Source organism: Electrona antarctica (assembly GCF_951216825.1).
Source record: "Electrona antarctica genome assembly, chromosome: 13".
Taxonomy (NCBI): Eukaryota; Metazoa; Chordata; class Actinopteri; order Myctophiformes; family Myctophidae; genus Electrona; species Electrona antarctica.
The window spans coordinates 3325486-3337942 of NC_136794.1; the positions used below are offsets into that span (position 1 = coordinate 3325486).

General features: G+C 42.6%; 2 protein-coding genes across 4 annotated transcripts in view; one reads left to right on the top strand and one right to left on the bottom strand.

Moving 5' to 3' along the window:
* ankrd50l (ankyrin repeat domain 50-like) overlaps positions 1-931 on the bottom strand; it is a 48005-nt gene extending 47074 nt beyond the window's left edge. For 2 of the 3 annotated variants that reach the window (XM_079518270.1, XM_079518268.1), the window contains exon 1: positions 710-931. The gene's annotated coding sequence lies outside the window, so the exon portion shown is untranslated. Of the gene's footprint in view, positions 1-373; positions 451-709 lie in introns of those variants that run through there. The other variant, XM_079518269.1, reaches the window with a different exon arrangement.
* The window catches only part of LOC306935523 (hemopexin-like), a gene marked incomplete at its 5' end in the record, with an annotated part of 52176 nt that overhangs the window by 10461 nt on the left and 29258 nt on the right, over positions 1-12457 (top strand). The window lies entirely within an intron of this gene.

The following is a 12457-nucleotide window of genomic DNA, read 5'->3' on the forward strand; positions in this document are numbered from 1 at the left end:
AGAGGGGAAAAATATATAGTTTTCGTACGAAACCGAAAGCATAAAGCTGGAGCATGTCAAACCGCTGTTGTTTTGGTAAACAAAATGTGGAAACGAACGATCGAGCAGCAGCCAGAGACCGCATGACTTGAGCGCAATAATACTGCCACCATAAAGGTTGTTTTGTTTTATCTGTCAGAAGACACGAATAGAAGTAGGCTACCCGTAGGCGGTACTCTGTACCGTACGTTCCAGAATAACAGGTTACATTACTTTCTAATCTAAACAGTACAGTCTAAACAGAACAGAGGGTTATGAGTGTCAAAGTGTCGAGCATTGTATCCGCACTCGAGTCGCCGACACTTCCCCACGACACCAAAGATAATCAACTTACTACATTCCCATTGATCGTCCGTGTCCGTCACTCTACAGGTGCCGTGGGAACAGCAGGCTACCACCATAACACTGTCGGTTAAAGCAAGCAGCATGTCGTCCAGTCCAGTCCAGCACGCGATCAAAACAAGCCTTGTGTTTCCATTTAACTGACACTATAAACCGGCGGAGTCGGGCGACATACAGACAGTAAAGTCTAAAACGCAACGCGCTCCCCCCAAAATGCTTCTTATTCGTGTCAAGCGCGTCAGTTAGGAAGAAGAAATCCACATTTCTTGTTCAGAGAATCGATGTCAAATCTAAGCAACAGCGAGCGATACATCTGGTGGTGTCTTACCTGGCTGAAAGGTGCACTCGATCAGGATCTCTCCCCTGAGGTTTTTGTGTGTCGGGCATATGAACACAGCCTCTATACATCCAGTACTGTGGCTGTTATCACGCGTCGATGCTCCCACAATCCCATATGCATACAGCCTAGAATACTGTCTGATAGGCTAATTCCAGACTCTAAAACTACAGATTCATGCTGGACTCAAAACTGTCATGAACAATCTCTCTCTCTCTCTCTCTTCCTGTCTCTCGCCCACTGCCAAAAAGGATGTTGAGAGGGGGGGGGGGGGGGGGGGGGAGCAGGATTGTGTCTTAAGGAAATCCTCTGGCTCTCTGCTCCTGTCTGTTCCGTAGTTTGAACAGGAACTCTACCAAGAATAGAGGGAAGAGACTAATGTAAAGAGCCGGCTCTCTTTCAACACCTGAGTTTTCAAAGTACGTCTACAGGCAGCAGCTGCTTCCATGCAGCCTAGTTGCTGCAGCATGTGAACCTTTCGGAGGACCTAAGTATAACATACCCACTGACTTGTTGTTGTGTCATTTTAGTCCAAATTTCACACTTGTTACAGTATGCTCCAAACTAGGTCAGATGTAAATGTCAAGGTTCCCCATGTGTAGGTCACGTTTTTATCTTCTTGGTCTTGGTCATGCTCTGCTCTGGCTAGCAGTGGCAGACTTGGGACAAAGATCACACACAGGCCAGCCAGGGGCCTATTTCTGTCAAAATTGTTTATACATGATGAGTTTCTATTTTTGCTATTCCTCGTATGAGAATTATATTTGGTTTACATGTCTGAAAAACACTAGTCTGTGTACAGCTAATCTCCGGCACTGTTGGCCTTGTCCATTTGGATTTGTCCATTTCTAACAAAATGCCTTAATCATTAACACACATTTCTGTGAAATTATGCACACACATTCCCACTAGGCCGAGGAAGAAATGCCACATCTGCCGGTTATAGTGCCACCATGAGGCCGATTTTGGCAAAACACATTTCTGTACATTACTCGTACATATTTTATCCATACATCACGCAAATCGGTATACACTATCTCCATAGTAATGAGTGTATACCGATTTGCGTGATGTATGGATAAAATATGTACGAGTAATGACATCAACACGCATCTGTCCGCTTTCCCAAATTCCATCCCTATTGGCTAAGATTGCCTTCCACACTTTGCAGGATTAGTCCATTTTGAACAAAATGCCTCAAATCATTAACACAGCGTGTGATTTCTGTCCTACATATTTGGTCCAAACACCACATTAACACCACATTAACACCACATTATCCTGGTGGAGACGGTAACAGATACGGTCACCCCTATTCCATCTCGCCCCCAAAAGTGAAGAACGGTCGCCTCTACGGTCCGGTACGGTCGCCCCAAAGCCCGGCGAAGTCGACCTAAAACCTCCGGCGAAGTCACCCCAAAACGTCCGGACAAGTCGCCCCCGGGGCAGACCAAGGCGCAGTTGGAGGAAACACATCGACACACTGGCCTTGGAACGTCTCGGGATCCCCCAGGAGGAAGGCACTAATGTTGCTCTGGAGATTCAGAGGGAAGTCTGGAACACTATGAGCTGTTGCCCCCGCGACCCGACTACAGATAAGCGGTTGAAGATGGATGGGTGGATGTTTAAACAGCTCTACAATCTAATCCCTACAACTCTTGCTGCGGTATGGGAGTGCATTTTAGTACAACCACAGCCACAAGCAGCTCCACTGGAGCAGTCGGGGGGTCAGTGTCTTGCTCAAGGACACGTTAGCTGTGTGGAGGGTATTGGTGAATTGGTCATTCACTGAGATATTTCCTTGCCAGTCCATCTAATAAGGAACCATTCAGCCACAAGCTTTGGCCACCGCTGCTAATCATCCTTCTAAACAAGCTTGTTCAGAGTTCTAAAGACGAGCTGTGCTCCCGCAACCAAATACATCTTTCAAAGATGACCTGGCTCAAGGCTCATCTCAAAGCACTCATTTTTTCCTTACATTTTCTTCTCGCATTTTTTAACTGCATGGGGACAGGGAGGAACTCTTGATATGGTCAGCACACTCTATATAGTAGGGAGGATTATCACAACAAAAGAAAAAAAGAAGTGATATTTGAATTACTGAATATACCTTTAACAATCTTGCTAATAAATATTTAATCAATCAATCAATCAACCAACCACTCAATCAACCAACCACTCAATCAATTAAACGTAAATATATGGAAACCAAATGAGCTAGCTCTAGAAATGGAAATTGAAACACATAGTTTTCTTAAAATCTATTTTTGTGAACGGTAATGATGACAAACACTTTGAAACATAATTATGCTGAAATCGTGTGCATTGAAATCAGAGTGCACAGTGCTTTTTGAAACCACTACTGTCTTAACTATAGGGTCACTTAAGCCTGATGTATACTTCGTTTGCATAACGGTGTTGCACATTGAAATTAATAATAATCGAAATTAGGGACGCCAGTTTTATGATAAGGTGGTTAATGTCTAGTGGTGGAAAGTAACTAAGTGCTTTTACTTAAGTACTGTACTTAAGTACAATTTTGAGGTATTTGTACTTTACTTCCAATTTCCAATACTTTTACTTCTACTCCACTATACTGTACATCTCAGAGCCAAAATTTGTACTTTTACTCCACTACAATTATTTGAAAACTTTAGTTACTAGTTACTTTGGAGATTTTAATTTTGATTAGAAAACATACATTAACCACTTCAACCCTATACATTTCGGCTATTTTCAATAGATTTTGTACACATTTTGAACTTGGCAAGTGAAATGGCACATTCTGCACAATGTACTTTTAGTACTTTAAGTACATTTTGATGCCGATACTTTTGTACTTTTACTCAAGTACATTTTCAATTCCGTACTTTTACTCGTAACGAAGTACTTCTAAATTGCAGTATTGGTATACTTTTACTCAAGTAAAACAACTTTTTTTCCACCACTGTTAATGTCCGTCTGGCAGGATGTCCTCGCATGGCTTTCAGGAGACAAGCTGAAAGAAAGGCCGGTGCTTGTTCTGGTTCCAGCTAGCAGCAGCTTATATACTGTAGTCTAGTGGTGTAACGATATAGTAACTGCATCGAAAAATCGATTTTAATTTCAAGAATCGAAGTATATCGAAATGAAAACAGCAACATTGACTATATGTATCGCATCGTATCGTTTTGCAATGCAAATAATCGGTATCGAATCGTTTTGCTGTGCAAATAATCGATTGTATCAATACTACATTTTTGTGCGTGGTATTTAGCAAATTAGAAGAAAAAAGAAAAAGAGGGGTTTAATTACTTAGTTTAAAATAATGTCAATGTATTTTAAATAGTTACTGTATCGATTTCAAATCATTGAATTGTATCGTATCGCCATAATGAACCAATATCGTCCATGTATCGTATCGTCAACAATGTATCGTGATACGTATCGTATCGCTGTTGAAATGTATCGTTACACCCCTACTGTAGGCATCACCACAGAACTTTGAAAGGAGGAAAGGATTGTGTACTGCAGAGTGCAACAAAGACATGGAATATTACAGTATACCAGCAAGCATGTGTCTGTGCGCTGCATGCAGGTCAGATCATGTCTATTCTTATATTCAATATATCCTGCTGATACCAAAGGGTGATACGTAGCTTTGATGTAGACTTTCCGCCCAGAGGCTGAATCCATATCTTCTCTATCTAACAATAAAACTATACAGTATGACTTTTGTGGGTTATAGTGCATTGGAACTCACTAAAGTTATTTTGACACAGTATAAAATCCTCAACTCTGAGAGTAACAAATGGATAAATTAGCACTATATGCACTCCTGATGGTACTACAAACTCTCAAACTCTCTCTTTTTTTTTTACTTAAAAAAAAATAAATGAAACATGAACAATGAAACAGAAATCAAACATAAATGTGAATGCAAGAAAACAAAAATACATAACAAAAACAGAGACAATAAAAGAAATCCAAAGAAAAACAGAAAAACTGCTTGACAAACTTCAAAAATACAGCATTTTTCAGACAGTACAAGGCAAGGCAGGGAACAGCAGGAGACATGACTCATAATATACAGCAGATATCCAACATTAATTCAAACTCTCTTTTTGTTATGTGTATATTAACATCTGCATATTTCCACATTGTACACCTTAGTTTACTTTATTTGTATCATTATTTTGATCCCCATTTAAATACAAATTGAAATAAGGATTTAAAAAAGATAAAATCCTCCTTCCGCAGGGATTAATAAAGTATAGGCACCAACCAGTCACTTGAGTTGTGTTTATTTTGTGACCTCACCTCAACTTGCCTGGCACCTAGAAGGATTTTGTTTTAATCTGGAGTGCTGCGGGTTGTCTGCCACGGCAGTACTTCTTTCTCACTTTATTTTGTGGGAGGACATTTTGTTTATAGTGTTGTGCGTTTGGGTGCGTTCGGGAGTGCACTCGCCTATTAGTTTGTATTGGCAGTGCGCTTACAGTGTGCCTATATCCGAACGCACCCTTTGTATTGTCTTGTTTTGTCTACCCAAGCACACACATCTTGACTCATAATATAATAACTCCCTTGTGCTTGCCTACAGTATTTCACTGATTTGTTCTCACCTTCTCACTGCTAGTAAAATAGGCTCCATGGTTTCAATTTTCAAGACCGTCAACAATGGATTGGATTGGATTCCTGACAAATCAGTAGAATTTATACATCCCACTCACAGACTTGGTGGTTGTTGTCTCTGTTAAATGCTGTTCACTGTTTTAGCTGATAACTAGATCTTGTCTGTTTTAAATTTCAATTATCTGTTTTTATTGTATACATTTTTGTGTGGACCCCAGGAAGACTATAGCGACCACTTTGTGGAAGCTGGGTAAATGGTGCATTTATATGGTAAATGGTGCATTTATATAGCGCCTTGGGCTTTACATAGATTGTGCATTACATTCACCCATTCATACACCGATTGCGGCGGAAGCCATGCAAGGTACCAACCAGCACATCGGGAGCAATTTGGGGTTCAGTGTCTTGCCCAAGGACACTTTGACATGTAGACAGGAGGAGCCGGGATTCGAACCGCCGACCCATGGATCATTGGTTCACTGCTCTACCTCCTGAGCCACAGTCGCCCTAATGGCCCTAATGGGGATCTGAATGAAGAATAAAGACACTGTGACTATATACTCATACATCTGGTGCTTTAGTTCCCCTAAGATTAAAAGGTACAATCTGTACATTGTATGTCCTCTCAGACCGGCAATTGCACCTGTAACACCTTGGATTCAAACCCCAGTCCGACCACCGCATCCACCAAACATATAATGCTCTTCAACAGGGAATCTCCAATGAGATAGTGGACTTAATTGTGAGCTTCAGGCTGGGCTGCTTGTTAACCAGTGGCAGGGACAAATTAGCTATTGGGCCAGTGGGGCCGTGGCCTAGGGGCCCTTGGCTCTCAGGGGCCCTTCAGGGAAATTGGACCGTCAGGTACTAGGTTTGACACCCTGAAATGGGCTCCTGGGGCCCTTCATTGGCCATTTATTTTGTTAAATTTAGGTCAAAAAGGTGATAAAAACACTGACAAAGTGTTGCACGCATGCGTGCTATGGGGGCCCTGCAAAGATTACCGGCCCAGGGGCCCTCGTAGGGGTTAATCCGTCCCTGACCAGTGGGTGTCCTAAGTCCTAACCAACACCGTCTCAGTGGAAGAGTAGGGAGACGATAGGCCTGCCTCCAACCATGTTGTATTAACATACTCCAGCATACAGATTGTCATTAACTAAAACACGTTCCGGACTGCAGCTTTAATATTGAGATGCAGACACGACAAGTATGTAACAACACCTTACCGTACACATACTGTATAGCACTACATTCCACAGTCAGGTGACATGCTGGGATGACAATGCAGCGTGGGTAACTAGACATGTGCTCTGGGTCGAGTAAACACAGAGAGATATAGGGATCACGTTTTGTGGCATGTCAACATGTGTCAGCTATGAATGCATGTCGTGCGTGCGTGCGTGCATGTCGTGCGTGCATGTCGTGCATGTCGTGCGTGCGTGCGTGCATGTCGTGCGTGCATGTCGTGCGTGCGTGCGTGCGTGCGTGCGTGCGTGCGTGCGTGCGTGCGTGCGTGCGTGCGTGTGTGCGTGCATGTGTGTGTGCGTGCATGTGTGCGTGCATGTGTGCGTGCATGCGTGTTCCAAAAGGTCAATGTGAAGGGTCATTTAAGGACAAACATGAAACCACTTAAACAAACCCTGTATTGTTAATTAAATAATTGTAAGCTTGTACACACACTTGCTGTTTTTTGCCAAATGTTCACTCCAGAATAGCGATGCTAGGGTTCAAGTGGTTAAAGGTTGACCAGGTCACTAGTAGAGCACCAATTATATTGTTATTGCGAACGCAGTGAGCATTTACTATGAGACCCAGCAGATCACGTCTGTGTGTCTGTGTGTGTGTGTGTGTGTCTGTGTGTCACGCTGTAACACCACCCGCCCACCACCAGAGGGCGCAGCTATATCACACACAAAAACACACACACACACATGCACGCACGCACACACAGACACACACACGCACGCGCGCACGCACGCACGCACGCACGCACGCACGCGCGCACACACACACACACACACAAAAAACTTAACTTAAAAAAAAACTTAACTTAAAAAAAAACTTAACTTAAAAAAAAAACTTAAAAAGGAAAAACGCACACACACAAAAAACTTAACTTAAAAAAAAACTTAACTTAAAAAAAAAACTTAACTTAAAAAAAAAACTTAACTTAAAAAAAAAACTTAAAAAGGAAAAACGCACACACACAAAAAACTTAACTTAAAAAAAAACTTAACTTAAAAAAAAAATTAACTTAAAAAAAAAAACTTAAAAAGGAAAAACGCACACACACAAAAAACTTAACTTAAAAAAAAACTTAACTTAAAAAAAAACTTAACTTAAAAAAAAAACTTAAAAAGGAAAAACGCACACACACAAAAAACTTCACTTAAAAAAAAACTTAACTTAAAAAAAAACAACTTAAAAAAAAAACGTAAAAAGGAAAAACGCACACACAAAAAACTTCACTTAAAAAAAAACTTAACTTAAAAAAAAAACTTAAAAAGGAAAAACGCACACACACAAAAAACTTAACTTAAAAAAAACTTAACTTAAAAAAAAACTTAAACAAAAAACTTTAAAAAGAAAAACCTAAAAAAGAAACACGCACGCACGCACACATACACATACAAAAAAAAACTTGAAAAAACATTAAATTTAAAAAACGTAACTTAAAAAAAACCTTAAAAAGTACGTAATTTATTCTAATTGTTGTTATTGCAATTTACGAGCTGCGTTCGCTTCCCGCGTTTGCGCGTCTTACTTGTATAGCCCTGCATGGGTCCCCGAGGGCTCTAAGGGCCCTGAGGGCTCTAGAGACAGAACACCCAGCCCTGGGGGCCCTGAAGGCTCTACAGACATACCCAGCCCTGGGGGCCCCATAAGGGCTTTACAGACAGTACACCCAGCCCTGGGGGCCCCATAAGGGCTCTACAGACAGTACACCCAGCCCTGGGGGCCCTGAGGGCTCTACAGACAGTACACCCAGCCCTGGGGGCCCCGGGGGCTCTACAGACAGTACACCCAGCCCTGGGGGCCCTGAGGGCTCTACAGACAGTACACCCAGCCCTGGGGGCCCCGGGGGCTCTACAGACAGTACACCCAGCCCTGGAAGCCCTGAAGGCTCTACAGACAGTACACCCAGCCCTGGGGGCCCCGGGGGCTCTACAGACAGTACACCCAGCCCTGGGGGCCCCATAAGGGCTCTACAGACAGTACACCCAGCCCTGGGGGCCCCATAAGGGCTCTACAGACAGTACACCCAGCCCTGGGGGCCCCATAAGGGCTCTACATACAGTACACCCAGCCCTGGGGGCCCCATAAGGGCTCTACAGACAGTATACCCAGCCCTGGGGGCCCCATAAGGGCTCTACATACAGTACACCCAACCCTGCATAGGTCCCCATAAGGGCTCTACATACAGTATACCCAGCCCTGCATGGGTCCTGAGGGCTCTACAGACAGTATACCCAGCCCTGGGGGACCCATAAGGGCTCTACAGACAGTATACCCAGCCCTGGGGGCCCCATAAGGGCTCTACAGACAGTACACCCAGCTCTGGGGGCCCCGAGGGCTCTACAGACAGTACACCCATACTTTTACCCATTCAACACCAAATAGCTGATCTACAAGCTCACAACATGTGATGAACTTATAGATTATAGATTTCCTCCAAATGTTCGCCCAGGAATACAGACACCAGGATTTAAGCGGTTTATATGATTATATATATATATAATCGGTCCTCACTAATGTTCATGGTAAAATGCCACACTTTTTTCCCTACTTAGTCTGTGTCTCATAGGAGGGATGTGGGCAGTTCAGAAACCCGTCCACCAGTGACATCATCGATTAAAAAAAGAATAATATTTAGATTTGTATTATCGTGACAATGGTGGCTTCCATTTTCGCATTGCAACTTTTCAGGAATAGAAAGCCTGCAGTTTCTATTAGCTTGGATTCCCCATCGATGATGTCACTGGTGGACGGGTTTCTGAACCGCCCACAGCCCTCCTATATGAGACACAGAACGAGTAGAAAAAAAATTGTGACATTTTATCATGAACATTTAGTGAGGACCAAGTATATGAAGATATGTTGAAAAGTGGTGAAGTGGCCCTTTAAGTACAGAACCCCGTCCTAAGATGGCGCCATACAGTACGTGCCAATGCAGTGCAACCTATTGCACTGAAATAATGATGCAATATTTAATGACTGCATTTCTATTGAATTGAAGTGCATTATTCATGCACCAAAATTCATTTCCCAGGTTGTTTCTGCTTTGCCGTTTTAAAGTTATAGAACTCGATAACTTTTCTCACCCCTTTAGGCCTATGTTTAACTCTAAAAAAAACAACAACCTCACACTTCATGTCTCAGAGGAGAAGTCTCTTTCCTGTAAATGTAGGCTACACTGTACTTTACTTGTGTACAAAATGTTGTGTGCTGTGTCATTGTTGTGATTATATCGCTCTTCCATGGTATATGGTCGAATCTGGTACAACTGGTTTTTAACCGTCACAATTGAGTCCAGGGACGTGCACACATTAGACTTCAAAGGGGGCTTCAGCCCCTGCCCTTTTACCCGTCTGTAAAACAACTGCCCTCTCCAGACCACGAATGCAGCATTTACTATGGTGAAAGAAATGGAAATGCCACTCTTCTCCTTCCATGCCGGAAGGCAGCATTCAGGAGAATTAATTTGTTTTCTCCTCCGAAGTCTCCTGAACGTGAACACAGCTTTTTGCGTTGAACAAATTGGTTTTTCGAAATCCATGTTGTTTAGAAACCGCATCTCCACTAGCTAAAGAGTGCATGGGTTGAGCCCCGGAAATAGCAGATCTACAAGCTCTCAACGTTGCGTATTTTCGCAAATTATTTTGTCCAAAAGTGCCCTCTTTTAGTGCCCCTCTAACACTCTCTGCACGTGCCTGATCGAGCCAATATGACAAAGGATTAACAACAAGAAGGGACTCCCTGTTTCCGATGGCATTTGAACAACAGATTACACGGTTCAGCTCAGGAGCCGAAAGTAATAAGGGACCTGTTGTGTGCTTACCGAAAATAACAAAAATATAGGCCAGGTGCTGGAGGAAATAATAATTAGCTCATGAAAATATCAAAATATATCTGCACACTGGAATTAAAGCTCTCTTATACTGTGTTTTGTTTTAGCGATGTTTAATTCAACCAAACTGCTCTCCCGCCTCAGGCAATACCCTTTTTTCCGTTTTGTCTGTGATAAAAAAAGGGGAGCTTCAATTCCCAGGCGCAGATATTATTTTCTCTCATCCATGACTCAGCGCAACACTTTTCGGAAGACTTAGACACAAGGACAAACTATATATATATATCCCATTTAGGCCTGACATCGAAATTTTACAGTTTTCTGAAAAACCTCATGTTTCTGTTTCTATATATCAGTGGTTCTCAATATTTCATGTCAAGGACCCCGAAAATGATATGTAATTGCCCGCCGACCCCCATCTGAAAATATGTTGTTCCAGGGACCTCCCAGAAGCAAAGATTTGAGTTAAAAACGTTCGCTCTGAAAGAATATAATATTCAAAGATTTGCTCCATATTTTCACGATTTTTCAAAAATAGCAGATCTACAAGCTCGTAGCGCGGCGAGCTTGTAGATATGCTATTTTTCAATAGCTAAAGCATAACATAATGCTTAAAACACCAAAAGGGGTTCCCGTACATAATGGGATATATATATATATATCTTTTTAGTTCAATGAACTTAAAATGAACTGTCACAACATTTCATTATCTGTTGTGGCCTACATATCGTTGCGAGACCAAGGCTTAGGTTGTACTGCTTACTTACTTAACACGGAGAGAAAAAACAAACCTCTTGTGAAATGCTTCGCGAACCAGTGGGTAACCCCCTGTTCAAAGGCTTAAGATAAGAAACATCTGCCCCCCTCCCCGTCGCACTCCCCCCCGTCACTGGAAAGCTACCCTGTCATCACCACGGACCCCCCGCTGACCTCCCCTCAGTCAGTCACAGAAAGCTCTGCCCCGTCCCCTTACATTTTAAAGACCCGTTCCACTGTCCTGATGTTAACAAAACGATCACCCAGCTGCAACCAATTTACAAAAAATCATCGAGAAACAGGCATTCAGAATGGAAATTAACATTAGCCTTCGATTGGGTTTGGTAAGTGTTGAATTAAAATAATGGAGCTAAAACGTGTGTCTATATATGTGAAGTGCATGTTGTAACAAATGATTTAAAAATACATCATTTATAACCTACACGTAAACCCTATTTACTTGGCAAACGAATACTTAGTTGACCGGGGTCAGCTCTGTACTTGGTCCGCTCTTTTTTGGCCCTCTACATCAAATCTCTTCATGGGAAAATACTAGCCAATCCAAACGTCACAATGCGTTACAAAACAATACAATAGTGTAGATATTCTTTTTACACAAACATTAAATTCCCATTGACAATGAAATGACAATCATATGTGTCTGAGCAAATAGACATGTTACGTCATGATGATGTACGACGATAAGAGTGCCCCTCACTTCACACGGGTGTCATTTTTTACATTTTTGGGCAAATGTTCCCCCCCCTAAGTGGTTCCCAAAGTGGGGTCCGGGGACCCCAGGGGTCCTTGAGGGAGTTCCAGGGGGTCCCCAGCTAAATGATAGTTTGTAACCAAATGGTCCCTTATGGGTCTGTAACTCTGAGAGTGTACAAATGGAACCAAATGGAATCATTGAATTGGTTCCATTTGTACACTCTCAGAGTTAAATGTTAGAGCCATACAATTCTTCTCTAATGGGGGGGTCCCTGGCATATATTTTTCAAATGGGGGTCCCTAATAAATGCCAATTTAGGGGTCCTTGGCATGAACGTGTGTGTGGTTCTAAATTACACGACATCGCATACCCTCTGTGTAGGGTTCAAGTGGTTAAATTGCTGAGTGGGGCTTTAAACATACCAAATCGTGGTGCTTTGGCTGCGGTATAAAAGGCCCACTAGCCCAGGGTACCTTTCACCCAGAACTGGACTCTGTAGTGTGTGGACGGACGGTCATCCTCTCTCTCTCTCTCCTGGACCTCGGAGGACTGACCAGCATGATGCTGTTCCCCCAAGCCGTGTGTG